General features: G+C 48.3%; 1 long non-coding RNA gene across 1 annotated transcript; it reads right to left on the reverse strand.

Moving 5' to 3' along the window:
• Nucleotides 1-1,791: 1,791 nt before the first annotated feature.
• On the reverse strand, nucleotides 1,792-9,379 carry LOC128335547 (uncharacterized). Its single transcript, XR_008311651.1, has 3 exons — nucleotides 6,009-9,379; nucleotides 4,278-5,374; nucleotides 1,792-4,053 (listed from the first exon to the last, which is right to left on the reverse strand). It is a non-coding gene; the product is annotated as an uncharacterized LOC128335547 (long non-coding RNA).
• Between the last annotated feature and the right edge of the window lie 1,953 nt (nucleotides 9,380-11,332).

The raw sequence follows: 11,332 nt of genomic DNA on the forward strand, positions 1-11,332 counted from the left end.
CCTTTCTCTGTGCTGGAGACTTACTTGCCACAGAGGCCTCTTGGGAGGAGAAAGCGTCCCGCTGTCAAGTTTGGGTCCTGGAGGTCCTGGAGAGAGGCGCGCCAATTCTGTTTCTTCTTGCCAAAGCAGTCTTCAGGGGTCAGAATGGAGCATGCATGAAGCCTGTTCCATTCAAGATTGCTAGAAACCTACAGAAACTGCTGGCCATCCCCTCCGTGGAATGAATCAAGAAGCGTGAAGCTTCAAACACGCATGAAGCGTGTTGCATTCAAGACAGCCAGAATCTTAGAGATGATGCTACCTGACCGGGCTGGTGGGAGAATCAAGAAGCCTGAAGCTTCAGACACGCATGAAGCGTGTTGCATTCAGGTCAGCCAGAATCTTAGAGATGCTGCTGCCTGACAAACGGGTGGGGGAATCAAGAAGCCTGAGGCTTCTGTGGAGAGCCCCTGTATTCAGAGAGTCTTGTGCGGCTTGAGTTCTGCAGCCCCTGGTTTGGCTTCTGTTGTGCTTCGTTGCTCCTTTTCCTTTGTTCTTGGAACGCTCTTAGTTCCTTCTTGAGATCTTTAGGCAAGAGGCCTCTTGGGAGGAGAAAGCATCCCGATGTCAAGTTTAGGGCCTGGAGGTCCTGGAGAAAGGCGCGCCAATTCTGTTTCTTCTTGCCAAAGCAGTCTTCAGGGGGCAGAATGGAGCATGCATGAAGCCTGTTCCATTCAAGATTGCTAGAAACCTACAGAAACTGCTGGCTATCCCCTCCATGGAATGAATGAAGAAGCGTGAAGCTTCAAACACGCATGAAGCGTGTTGCATTCAAGACAGCCAGAATCTTAGAGATGATGCTACCTGACCGGGTTGGTGGGAGAATCAAGAAGCCTGAAGCTTCAGACACGCATGAAGCATGTTTCAATCAGGACAGCCAGAATCTTAGAGATGCTGCTGCCTGACAAACGGGTGGGGGAATCAAGAAGCCTGAGGCTTCTGTGGAGAGCCCCTGTATTCAGAGAGTCTTGCGCGGCTTGAGTTCTGCAGCCCCTGGTTTGGCTTCTGTCGTGCCTCGTTGCTCCGTTTCTTCCGTTCTTGAGACGCCGTGAGTTCTTCCCTGAAACCTGAAGGAAGAAGATCTGTAGGAAAGGAAGAAAGATTTTCTAGTAAGGGAAATATCCCATCTTCACCTTGTAAGATTAGAAGGCTGCTCATTAATTTATTGAGCATATATCCATAGAGCTCAAAACTCAGGTCTCTGGGCACTTTATTTATTATATTCTGTCTTTGACATGTTTCCATCCCGCCGCAAACTTGCCTCTCCGTCGGCTCACAAGAAAACATCACCAATTCAATACAAAGCTAAATCTTAAATATAAGATTTTGTGGATAATGGACCACTCACGGTTTTTGCATTTTTATATTAACCTGTGACAATCCATGCCTAGTAAAGGAGCCAGTGTGGTGTAGTGGTTAGAGTGCTAGACTAGGACTGGGGAGACCCGAGTTCAAATCCCCATTCAGCCATGAAACTAGCTGAGTGACTCTGGGCCAGTCACTGCTCTGGGCTCCTTGCAGGAAGAGCGGGAATGAAATGTAATAACAACAATAATTATAGTAATAGATGTTGAGCAAACATTTCTAGTCCACATTCTTTAGTCCCGATGAAGTACATCATCATAGAATGTCATGACACAGCTAGGGAATCCCCCCCTCGCCCGGTAGCCCCCTTCCACCTCATTCTCTTTTTGTTGTTCCTTTCTCTGTGCTGGAGACTTACTTGCCACAGAGGCCTCTTGGGAGGAGAAAGCGTCCCGCTGTCAAGTTTGGGTCCTGGAGGTCCTGGAGAGAGGCGCGCCAATTCTGTTTCTTCTTGCCAAAGCAGTCTTCAGGGGTCAGAATGGAGCATGCATGAAGCCTGTTCCATTCAAGATTGCTAGAAACCTACAGAAACTGCTGGCCATCCCCTCCGTGGAATGAATCAAGAAGCGTGAAGCTTCAAACACGCATGAAGCGTGTTGCATTCAAGACAGCCAGAATCTTAGAGATGATGCTACCTGACCGGGCTGGTGGGAGAATCAAGAAGCCTGAAGCTTCAGACACGCATGAAGCGTGTTGCATTCAGGTCAGCCAGAATCTTAGAGATGCTGCTGCCTGACAAACGGGTGGGGGAATCAAGAAGCCTGAGGCTTCTGTGGAGAGCCCCTGTATTCAGAGAGTCTTGTGCGGCTTGAGTTCTGCAGCCCCTGGTTTGGCTTCTGTTGTGCTTCGTTGCTCCTTTTCCTTTGTTCTTGGAACGCTCTTAGTTCCTTCTTGAGATCTTTAGGCAAGAGGCCTCTTGGGAGGAGAAAGCATCCCGATGTCAAGTTTAGGGCCTGGAGGTCCTGGAGAAAGGCGCGCCAATTCTGTTTCTTCTTGCCAAAGCAGTCTTCAGGGGGCAGAATGGAGCATGCATGAAGCCTGTTCCATTCAAGATTGCTAGAAACCTACAGAAACTGCTGGCTATCCCCTCCATGGAATGAATGAAGAAGCGTGAAGCTTCAAACACGCATGAAGCGTGTTGCATTCAAGACAGCCAGAATCTTAGAGATGATGCTACCTGACCGGGTTGGTGGGAGAATCAAGAAGCCTGAAGCTTCAGACACGCATGAAGCATGTTTCAATCAGGACAGCCAGAATCTTAGAGATGCTGCTGCCTGACAAACGGGTGGGGGAATCAAGAAGCCTGAGGCTTCTGTGGAGAGCCCCTGTATTCAGAGAGTCTTGCGCGGCTTGAGTTCTGCAGCCCCTGGTTTGGCTTCTGTCGTGCCTCGTTGCTCCGTTTCTTCCGTTCTTGAGACGCCGTGAGTTCTTCCCTGAAACCTGAAGGAAGAAGATCTGTAGGAAAGGAAGAAAGATTTTCTAGTAAGGGAAATATCCCATCTTCACCTTGTAAGATTAGAAGGCTGCTCATTAATTTATTGAGCATATATCCATAGAGCTCAAAACTCAGGTCTCTGGGCACTTTATTTATTATATTCTGTCTTTGACATGTTTCCATCCCGCCGCAAACTTGCCTCTCCGTCGGCTCACAAGAAAACATCACCAATTCAATACAAAGCTAAATCTTAAATATAAGATTTTGTGGATAATGGACCACTCACGGTTTTTGCATTTTTATATTAACCTGTGACAATCCATGCCTAGTAAAGGAGCCAGTGTGGTGTAGTGGTTAGAGTGCTAGACTAGGACTGGGGAGACCCGAGTTCAAATCCCCATTCAGCCATGAAACTAGCTGAGTGACTCTGGGCCAGTCACTGCTCTGGGCTCCTTGCAGGAAGAGCGGGAATGAAATGTAATAACAACAATAATAATAGTAATAGATGTTGAGCAAACATTTCTAGTCCACATTCTTTAGTCCCGATGAAGTACATCATCATAGAATGCCATGACACAGCTAGGGAATCCCCCCCTCGCCCGGTAGCCCCCTTCCACCTCATTCTCTTTTTGTTGTTCCTTTCTCTGTGCTGGAGACTTACTTGCCACAGAGGCCTCTTGGGAGGAGAAAGCGTCCCGATGTCAAGTTTGGGTCCTGGAGGTCCTGGAGAAAGGCGCGCCAATTCTGTTTCTTCTTGCCAAAGCAGTCTTCAGGGGTCAGAATGGAGCATGCATGAAGCCTGTTCCATTCAAGATTGCTAGAAACCTACAGAAACTGCTGGCCATCCCCTCCGTGGAATGAATCAAGAAGCGTGAAGCTTCAAACACGCATGAAGCGTGTTGCATTCAAGACAGCCAGAATCTTAGAGATGATGCTACCTGACCGGGCTGGTGGGAGAATCAAGAAGCCTGAAGCTTCAGACACGCATGAAGCGTGTTGCATTCAGGTCAGCCAGAATCTTAGAGATGCTGCTGCCTGACAAACGGGTGGGGGAATCAAGAAGCCTGAGGCTTCTGTGGAGAGCCCCTGTATTCAGAGAGTCTTGCGCGGCTTGAGTTCTGCAGCCCGTTTTGGCTTTTGTCGTGCCTCGTTGCTCTGTTTCTTCCATTCTTGAGACGCCGTGAGTTCTTCCCTGAAACCTGTAGGAAGGAGATCTGTAGGAAAGGAAGAAAGATTTTTTAGTGAGGGATATCAATGTAATAATAACAATAATAATAATAGTAATAGATGTTGAGCAAACATTTCTAGTCCACATTCATCAGTCCCAATGAAGTACATCATAGAATGCCATGGGACAGCTAGGAAATCCCCCCCTCGCCCGGCAGCCCCCTCACCCCATTCTCTTTTTGTTGTTCCTTTCTCTGTGCTTCAGACTTACTTGCCACAGAGGCCTCTTGGGAGGAGAAAGCATCCCGATGTCAAGTTTGGGTCCTGGAGGTCCTGGAGAAAGGCGCACCAATTCTGTTTCTTCTTGCCAAAGCAGTCTTCAGGGGGCAGAATGGAGCATGCATGAAGCCTGTTCCATTCAAGATTGCTAGAAACCTACAGAAACTGCTGGCCATCCCCTCCGTGGAATGAATCAAGAAGTGTGAAGCTTCAAACACGCATGAAGCGTGTTGCATTCAAGACAGCCAGAATCTTAGAGATGATGCTACCTGACCGGGCTGGTGGGAGAATCAAGAAGCCTGAAGCTTCAGACACGCATGAAGCGTGTTTCAATCAGGACAGCCAGAATCTTAGAGATGCTGCTGCCTGACAAACGGGTGGGGGAATCAAGAAGCCTGAGGCTTCGGTGGAGAGCCCCTGTATTCAGAGAGTCTTGCGCGGCTTGAGTTCTGCAGCCCCTGGTTTGGCTTCTGTTGTGCTTCATTGCTCCTTTTCCTTTGTTCTTGGAACACTCTTAGTTCCTTCTTGAGATCTTTAGGCAAGAGGCCTCTTGGGAGGAGAAAGCATCCCGATGTCAAGTTTAGGGCCTGGAGGTCCTGGAGAAAGGCACGCCAATTCTGTTTCTTCTTGCCAAAGCAGTCTTCAGGGGGCAGAATGGAGCATGCATGAAGCCTGTTCCATTCAAGATTGCTAGAAACCTACAGAAACTGCTGGCTATCCCCTCCATGGAATGAATGAAGAAGCGTGAAGCTTCAAACACGCATGAAGCGTGTTGCATTCAAGACAGCCAGAATCTTAGAGATGATGCTACCTGACCGGGTTGGTTGGAGAATCAAGAAGCCTGAAGCTTCAGACACGCATGAAGCATGTTTCAATCAGGACAGCCAGAATCTTAGAGATGCTGCTGCCTGACAAACGGGTGGGGGAATCAAGAAGCCTGAGGCTTCTGTGGAGAGCCCCTGTATTCAGAGAGTCTTGCGCGGCTTGAGTTCTGCAGCCCCTGGTTTGGCTTCTGTCGTGCCTCGTTGCTCCGTTTCTTCCATTCTTGAGACGCCGTGAGTTCTTCCCTGAAACCTGAAGGAAGGAGATCTGTAGGAAAGGAAGAAAGATTTTCTAGTAAGGGAAATATCCCATCTTCACCTTGTAAGATTAGAAGGCTGCTCATTAATTTATTGAGCATATATCCATAGAGCTCAAAACTCAGGTCTCTGGGCACTTTATATTCTGTCTTTGACATGTTTCCATCCCGCCACAAACTTGCCTCTCCGTCGGCTCACAAGAAAACATCACCAATTCAATACAAAGCTAAATCTTAAATATAAGATTTTGTGGATAATGGACCACTCACGGTTTTTGCATTTTTATATTAAGCTGTGACAATCCATGCCTAGTAAAGGAGCCAGTGTGGTGTAGTGGTTAGAGTGCTAGGCTAGGACCGGGGAGACCCGAGTTCAAATCCCCATTCAGCCATGAAACTAGCTGAGTGACTCTGGGCCAGTCACTGCTCTGGGCTCCTTGCAGGAAGAGCGGGAATGAAATGTAATAACAACAATAATAATAGTAATAGATGTTGAGCAAACATTTCTAGTCCACATTCTTTAGTCCCGATGAAGTACATCATCATAGAATGCCATGACACAGCTAGGGAATCCCCCCCTCGCCCGGTAGCCCCCTTCCACCTCATTCTCTTTTTGTTGTTCCTTTCTCTGTGCTGGAGACTTACTTGCCACAGAGGCCTCTTGGGAGGAGAAAGCGTCCCGATGTCAAGTTTGGGTCCTGGAGGTCCTGGAGAAAGGCGCGCCAATTCTGTTTCTTCTTGCCAAAGCAGTCTTCAGGGGTCAGAATGGAGCATGCATGAAGCCTGTTCCATTCAAGATTGCTAGAAACCTACAGAAACTGCTGGCCATCCCCTCCGTGGAATGAATCAAGAAGCGTGAAGCTTCAAACACGCATGAAGCGTGTTGCATTCAAGACAGCCAGAATCTTAGAGATGATGCTACCTGACCGGGCTGGTGGGAGAATCAAGAAGCCTGAAGCTTCAGACACGCATGAAGCGTGTTGCATTCAGGACAGCCAGAATCTTAGAGATGCTGCTGCCTGACAAACGGGTGGGGGAATCAAGAAGCCTGAGGCTCCTGTGGAGAGCCCCTGTATTCAGAGAGTCTTGCACGGCTTGAGTTCTGCAGCCCCTGGTTTGGCTTCTGTTGTGCTTCGTTGCTCCTTTTCCTTTGTTCTTGGAACGCTGTTAGTTCCTTCTTGAGATCTTTAGGCAAGAGGCCTTTTGGGAGGAGAAAGCACCCCAACAACGTGTTCTATTCAAGATAGCCATAATCTTACAAATGCTGATGCCATCCAGTGCACCATCTTAGAGATTTTCCTGTCCAACAAGTCTATTCATTTGTAAGATTTATATATTGCCTGATTTGTCTATCTCTATGCAGTACTAAAAGAATAAAGAAGCATGAAGCTTCTCACATTCATTCAGTGTATTCCGTTCAAGAAAGTCACAAATTGGAGACCATGCTGCCTTAGAAAGGTGTTGGGAGAGTGAATAATGCTCATACTTTCGTTTACAGCACCTGACTTAAGAGTTTTCTGGAACTCAAGGGTCCAAATCTGTCACCCTTGAGCTATATAACCCCACGTTTCCCCATATTTTGGACAATAAAATGTCCTAGGCTGTAGTTCTACAGCCTCTGGCTTCAGATATTTTCGGTACAGCCCCTGTGCCGTTGCACTCAGAAGTCCTGCCCCACACTGTGCATATTTACAGCATTTGCATGCACAGAGCAATTACGCTGGAATGATGAACAGATTTTTTGCCGTGATGCAGAAGGCTGTGGCGCCCCAGCGTTCTGAGGACGGGGATAATCTGTTGCGTTTTGCCCTTTGCAGACAGAATGCTATGAATGTGGGCAGTGAGATGGCAGGGCTTTTGTTCACGTCAGCACGGCTGTAGCATTTGCAGAGATTTCCTTTTTTTTCCCTTGGCAGAATGAAGCCAAAGCAGAGAGATGAATTCTCCACTTAGAGTTTTTGTTTTTCCTAGGGACGGTTATTTGGCAGTGGGCTTGAAGCCCTTATTCATGCCATTCTCCAAGAAAGGATTCTTAAAAGAAGCCCTATCCTGGCAGTACGGTGCGTTCAAGGTGCTCTTTGTATGACTTCTCCCCTTCTCTCTTAGCAGCATCTTCTCTCCTTTCACTCTTTTTCCTGAGGCAACATAGGTAAAGGCTGTCTTAGAGACTGCCTTCCCTCAGATTTATCTATTTAGCTGAGTTAAGGCCAAGGCTGGGCATAGAGCCCTTCTCTGTAGCATCTTGGAGACATCTTCCCCTCAGAGACTTTTGGTTTTTGTGAGTTAAAGGGCAAGGCTGGGCATAGAGCCCTTCTCTGTAGCATCTTGGAGACATCCTTCCCTCAGAGACTTTTAGTTTCTGTGAGTTAAAGGGCAAGGCTGGGCATAGAGCCCTTCTCTGTAGCATCTTGGAGACATCTTCCCCTCAGAGACTTTTGGTTTTTGTGAGTTAAAGGGCAAGGCTGGGCATAGAGCCCTTCTCTGTAGCATCTTGGAGACATCCTCCCCTCAGAGACTTTTGGTTTTTGTGAGTTAAAGGGCAAGGCTGGGCATAGAGCCCTTCTCTGTAGCATCTTGGAGACATCCTCCCCTCAGAGACATTTAGTTTTTGTGAGTTCAAGGGCAAGGCTGGGCATAGAGCCCTTCTCTGTAGCATCTTGGAGACATCCTCCCCTCAGAGACTTTTGGTTTTTGTGAGTTCAAGGGCAAGGCTGGGCATAGAGCCCTTCTCTGTAGCATCTTGGAGACATCCTCCCCTCAGAAACATTTAGTTTTTGTGAGTTCAAGGGCAAGGCTGGGCATAGAGCCCTTCTCTGTAGCATCTTGGAGACATCCTCCCCTCAGAGACTTTTGGTTTTTGTGAGTTAAAGGGCAAGGCTGGGCATAGAGCCCTTCTCTGTAGCATCTTGGAGACATCCTTCCCTCAGAGACTTTTGGTTTTTGTGAGTTCAAGGGCAAGGCTGGGCATAGAGCCCTTCTCTGTAGCATCTTGGAGACATCCTCCCCTCAGAGACTTTTGGTTTTTGTGAGTTAAAGGGCAAGGCTGGGCATAGAGCCCTTTCCCTCAGAGATATTCAATTACTCTCTCACTCTCTCTCTCTCTCTCTATAAATATAATATATATATATATTAATATATATTAATATATATATTAAAATATAAATTTAGGCAAGGTAGAGACCAAGGCTGGGCATGGAGCCCTTCCTTGCAGTGCCCTAGCCAGCCTCTAGTTTCTCCTCAGAGGTTTCCCAGTGGCGGTGGAGCCTGAAGCCCCCTCAGCCCTTCCTTCCTTGGCCTCGGGGCCGGCGTTTGTTTTCCAGGGAGCCTGGCCGAGGCGGCCTTCGACTGTCCTCCTCTCTCCTTTCCTTCGTGCCCCTCAGGCAGGCAGCGCCAGCGGCAGCCCCCTCCTCCTCCTCCTCCTCGTGCGCTTCGCTCGCCTCAGCCCGCAGCTGCCTGCAATCTCCCTCTCAAACGACGCGCGCTTCGCCTCAGCTGCGGGGGGCGGGGCCAGCTGTCAAGCGGCCAGACCCGGGCAGCCAATCAGAGAAGCGGGCTGGGCTCTAGTCAGGAGCAGGGAGGGGGCGGGGCAGCGGGAGGCGCAGCCGGGAAAGGCCGCCAAAAGCCCGGAGAGATTTTCCCGCCTCAACTCGTACTACTGCGCATGCTCGCTACGGCTTTTATTTTTTTCTGTTGTCGCCAATGGAGGAACCTGGCCGACGTTTCAGGAAGAGAACGGAGGCTGAAGGAAAGCCACCCGGAGCTGTATGGCACTGGAGGAGCGGGTTATAAATATTTTAAATCAATAAATAAAGAGACTTGAGAGTAGTCCGCTGCCTTTCGTGTCATGGCTGCCTCCGCGTTGTTACGGGAACTGGCGAACGTCTTTTGCGCGTGCGCAGTACAAGCGGAGCTATTATGTGAGTGTGTGCTTATGGACGCTATTGGAGGAACCGTTAAAATCGCTGCTTTTTCTGTTCCGTTTTTAGGTTTTAAATTGTTTTCACAATTATAGTGATTTTTTCAGCCGCTGTGGTCATTTCGACGAAGACAAATATGGTAATAATAAATCCAAGGACAATCGGTCCGCGAGTCGCGTTTTGCGCCTGCGCAGAATGCATCATTCACCAGCCCGGATTGCTGCCTCTGCGCGGGATCATCAATGCCTCTTATTTTTCGCGTTCTCCTCGGTGCAACTGAGCATGCGCAAAAGCATTGGAGCATGCTCAGTACGGTCAAAGGAAGTTGTTTTATGCCCACAACCCCTATATGGATGCCACACCAGCGATAGTGGCCAACCAATGAGTGCGAGGGAGAGAGGGGCACACGAGCCAAACATAGACTGAATTGCTAGACTCGCACTGTTTTGCTTGCTATGCGATCTGGAAGTGGTATCGATTATCCTCGGAGAAAACGTGCCTTCTAATCCAAGATATTAATTCACCCTTAATCGGGCAGCAGCAGCAACAACAACATATGTGTTCCTTTTCCTTCCCCAACAAAAGGTAGCCGCAAAGACAGATCTTGCTTTTCTAACTCGGCTCTTATTTGGCTTGGAAAACTTTTCATTTTTCTTTAGTGGCTGAATATGGAAAAAATCAAGTGTCTGCATGCAAGTTGGTGATTCATTCAAGGATTTTGCACGCAACTGAGCGCCGAAGCGAGGGGTTTTGGGTGCGATACCCTGAGCCATTTTTGAAAGGGCGGTATAGATATTGAATAAATAATAATGATATTAATGCAATGAGACTAGATTTTGCTGCAGGTTGAGAAATGTGTCTTAGCTGTATGCATCAGCAAAAACGGGTGAAAATGGGATGGCTTAGAAGTCTGATTAGTTGTATGAGAAAATATCCTTGGAGAGCTAGCTAAATATGAACTGGTTTAGGCAAATTATGTTCTCTTCTCTCTCTCTCTCTGCAGGTTCTGGTAAAATGGATGCAGAGCATTTGAACAGATTCTGTGGTGGTGCTTCTGCTCTCGTGACTGAGCCACAGTTCGCTCAACGACTGAGGTATGATTTGGTTATAGCTGCGCTGGCAGAACGAAAAGCTTGCAAGATGAAGCACAAGGCCACCACCGAGTCCAGCCTTAAACAAAGGCACGATGTCTCTGAGTAGTACCAGTTGCAGGAGGAGCGCAAGGGGACTTCGGGGGTCAGCATGGCTAGTGGCCAGAGGTCGGAGGAACAGGGCCGCCCTAAGGCACATGGCCCCACAGGGCCCCCGCTCGCCCTGCAGTGTGGGATCATCTGGGCTACCTCCCCCAGGGCTGTCCTTCTCTCACTACATCCCATCTTTGCAATGCGGGGGTCTTAAGAGTGGACTACATTGCAGGGCGGTTGTAAGCCACGACTTTTAGGCCTCCATCTGCACCATGGGATAGTGTTCCACTTCACCCCCTTACCTTTCCCATGGGATACAGAACAGTGCCTGAGAATGTTGCAGGATTATCCGTCCACGCTCAAGGTTATCGCTTCCCAAGGAGGGTGAACACCAGACTATCACATAGGGTTGTCGTAAGCCGTTTGAGCAACACCCTACTATACTGACATAGTTTCGCTGCAGCGTTGTTAGTTGTAGGGGTTTTGTGTATCGCATATTTTGTATATTGCAACATTGCTAACATTAGTCTCCTTGTGGGATCTAGGCCCCAAAAGAATAGTAATACTTGGCATGCAACTAATAACACTTAGTGTGCAAATATACATAGTAGTACTGATCCTGAAGCTTATCTTCCCAACCAAATGCTAAGATTCTCTCTCTCCCATTTGTGCAGGGACTGGGAAGGAATCACACTTTTCAGCACTCGGAATCTAATGTATGGCGGTGGGGTCAGGGGAGGATGTGTGGGTGCATTTGTGTGATTGTGCATATTCAACACTGAAAAATAGTAATTCAAAACCAAAACTTGTGGGCAGGATGACACCCCTGTGAACAGGGAATAAGAAGCGAGACATCAAGGACCAGAAG

Source organism: Hemicordylus capensis, chromosome 11 (assembly GCF_027244095.1).
Source record: "Hemicordylus capensis ecotype Gifberg chromosome 11, rHemCap1.1.pri, whole genome shotgun sequence".
NCBI lineage: Eukaryota > Metazoa > Chordata > Lepidosauria > Squamata > Cordylidae > Hemicordylus > Hemicordylus capensis.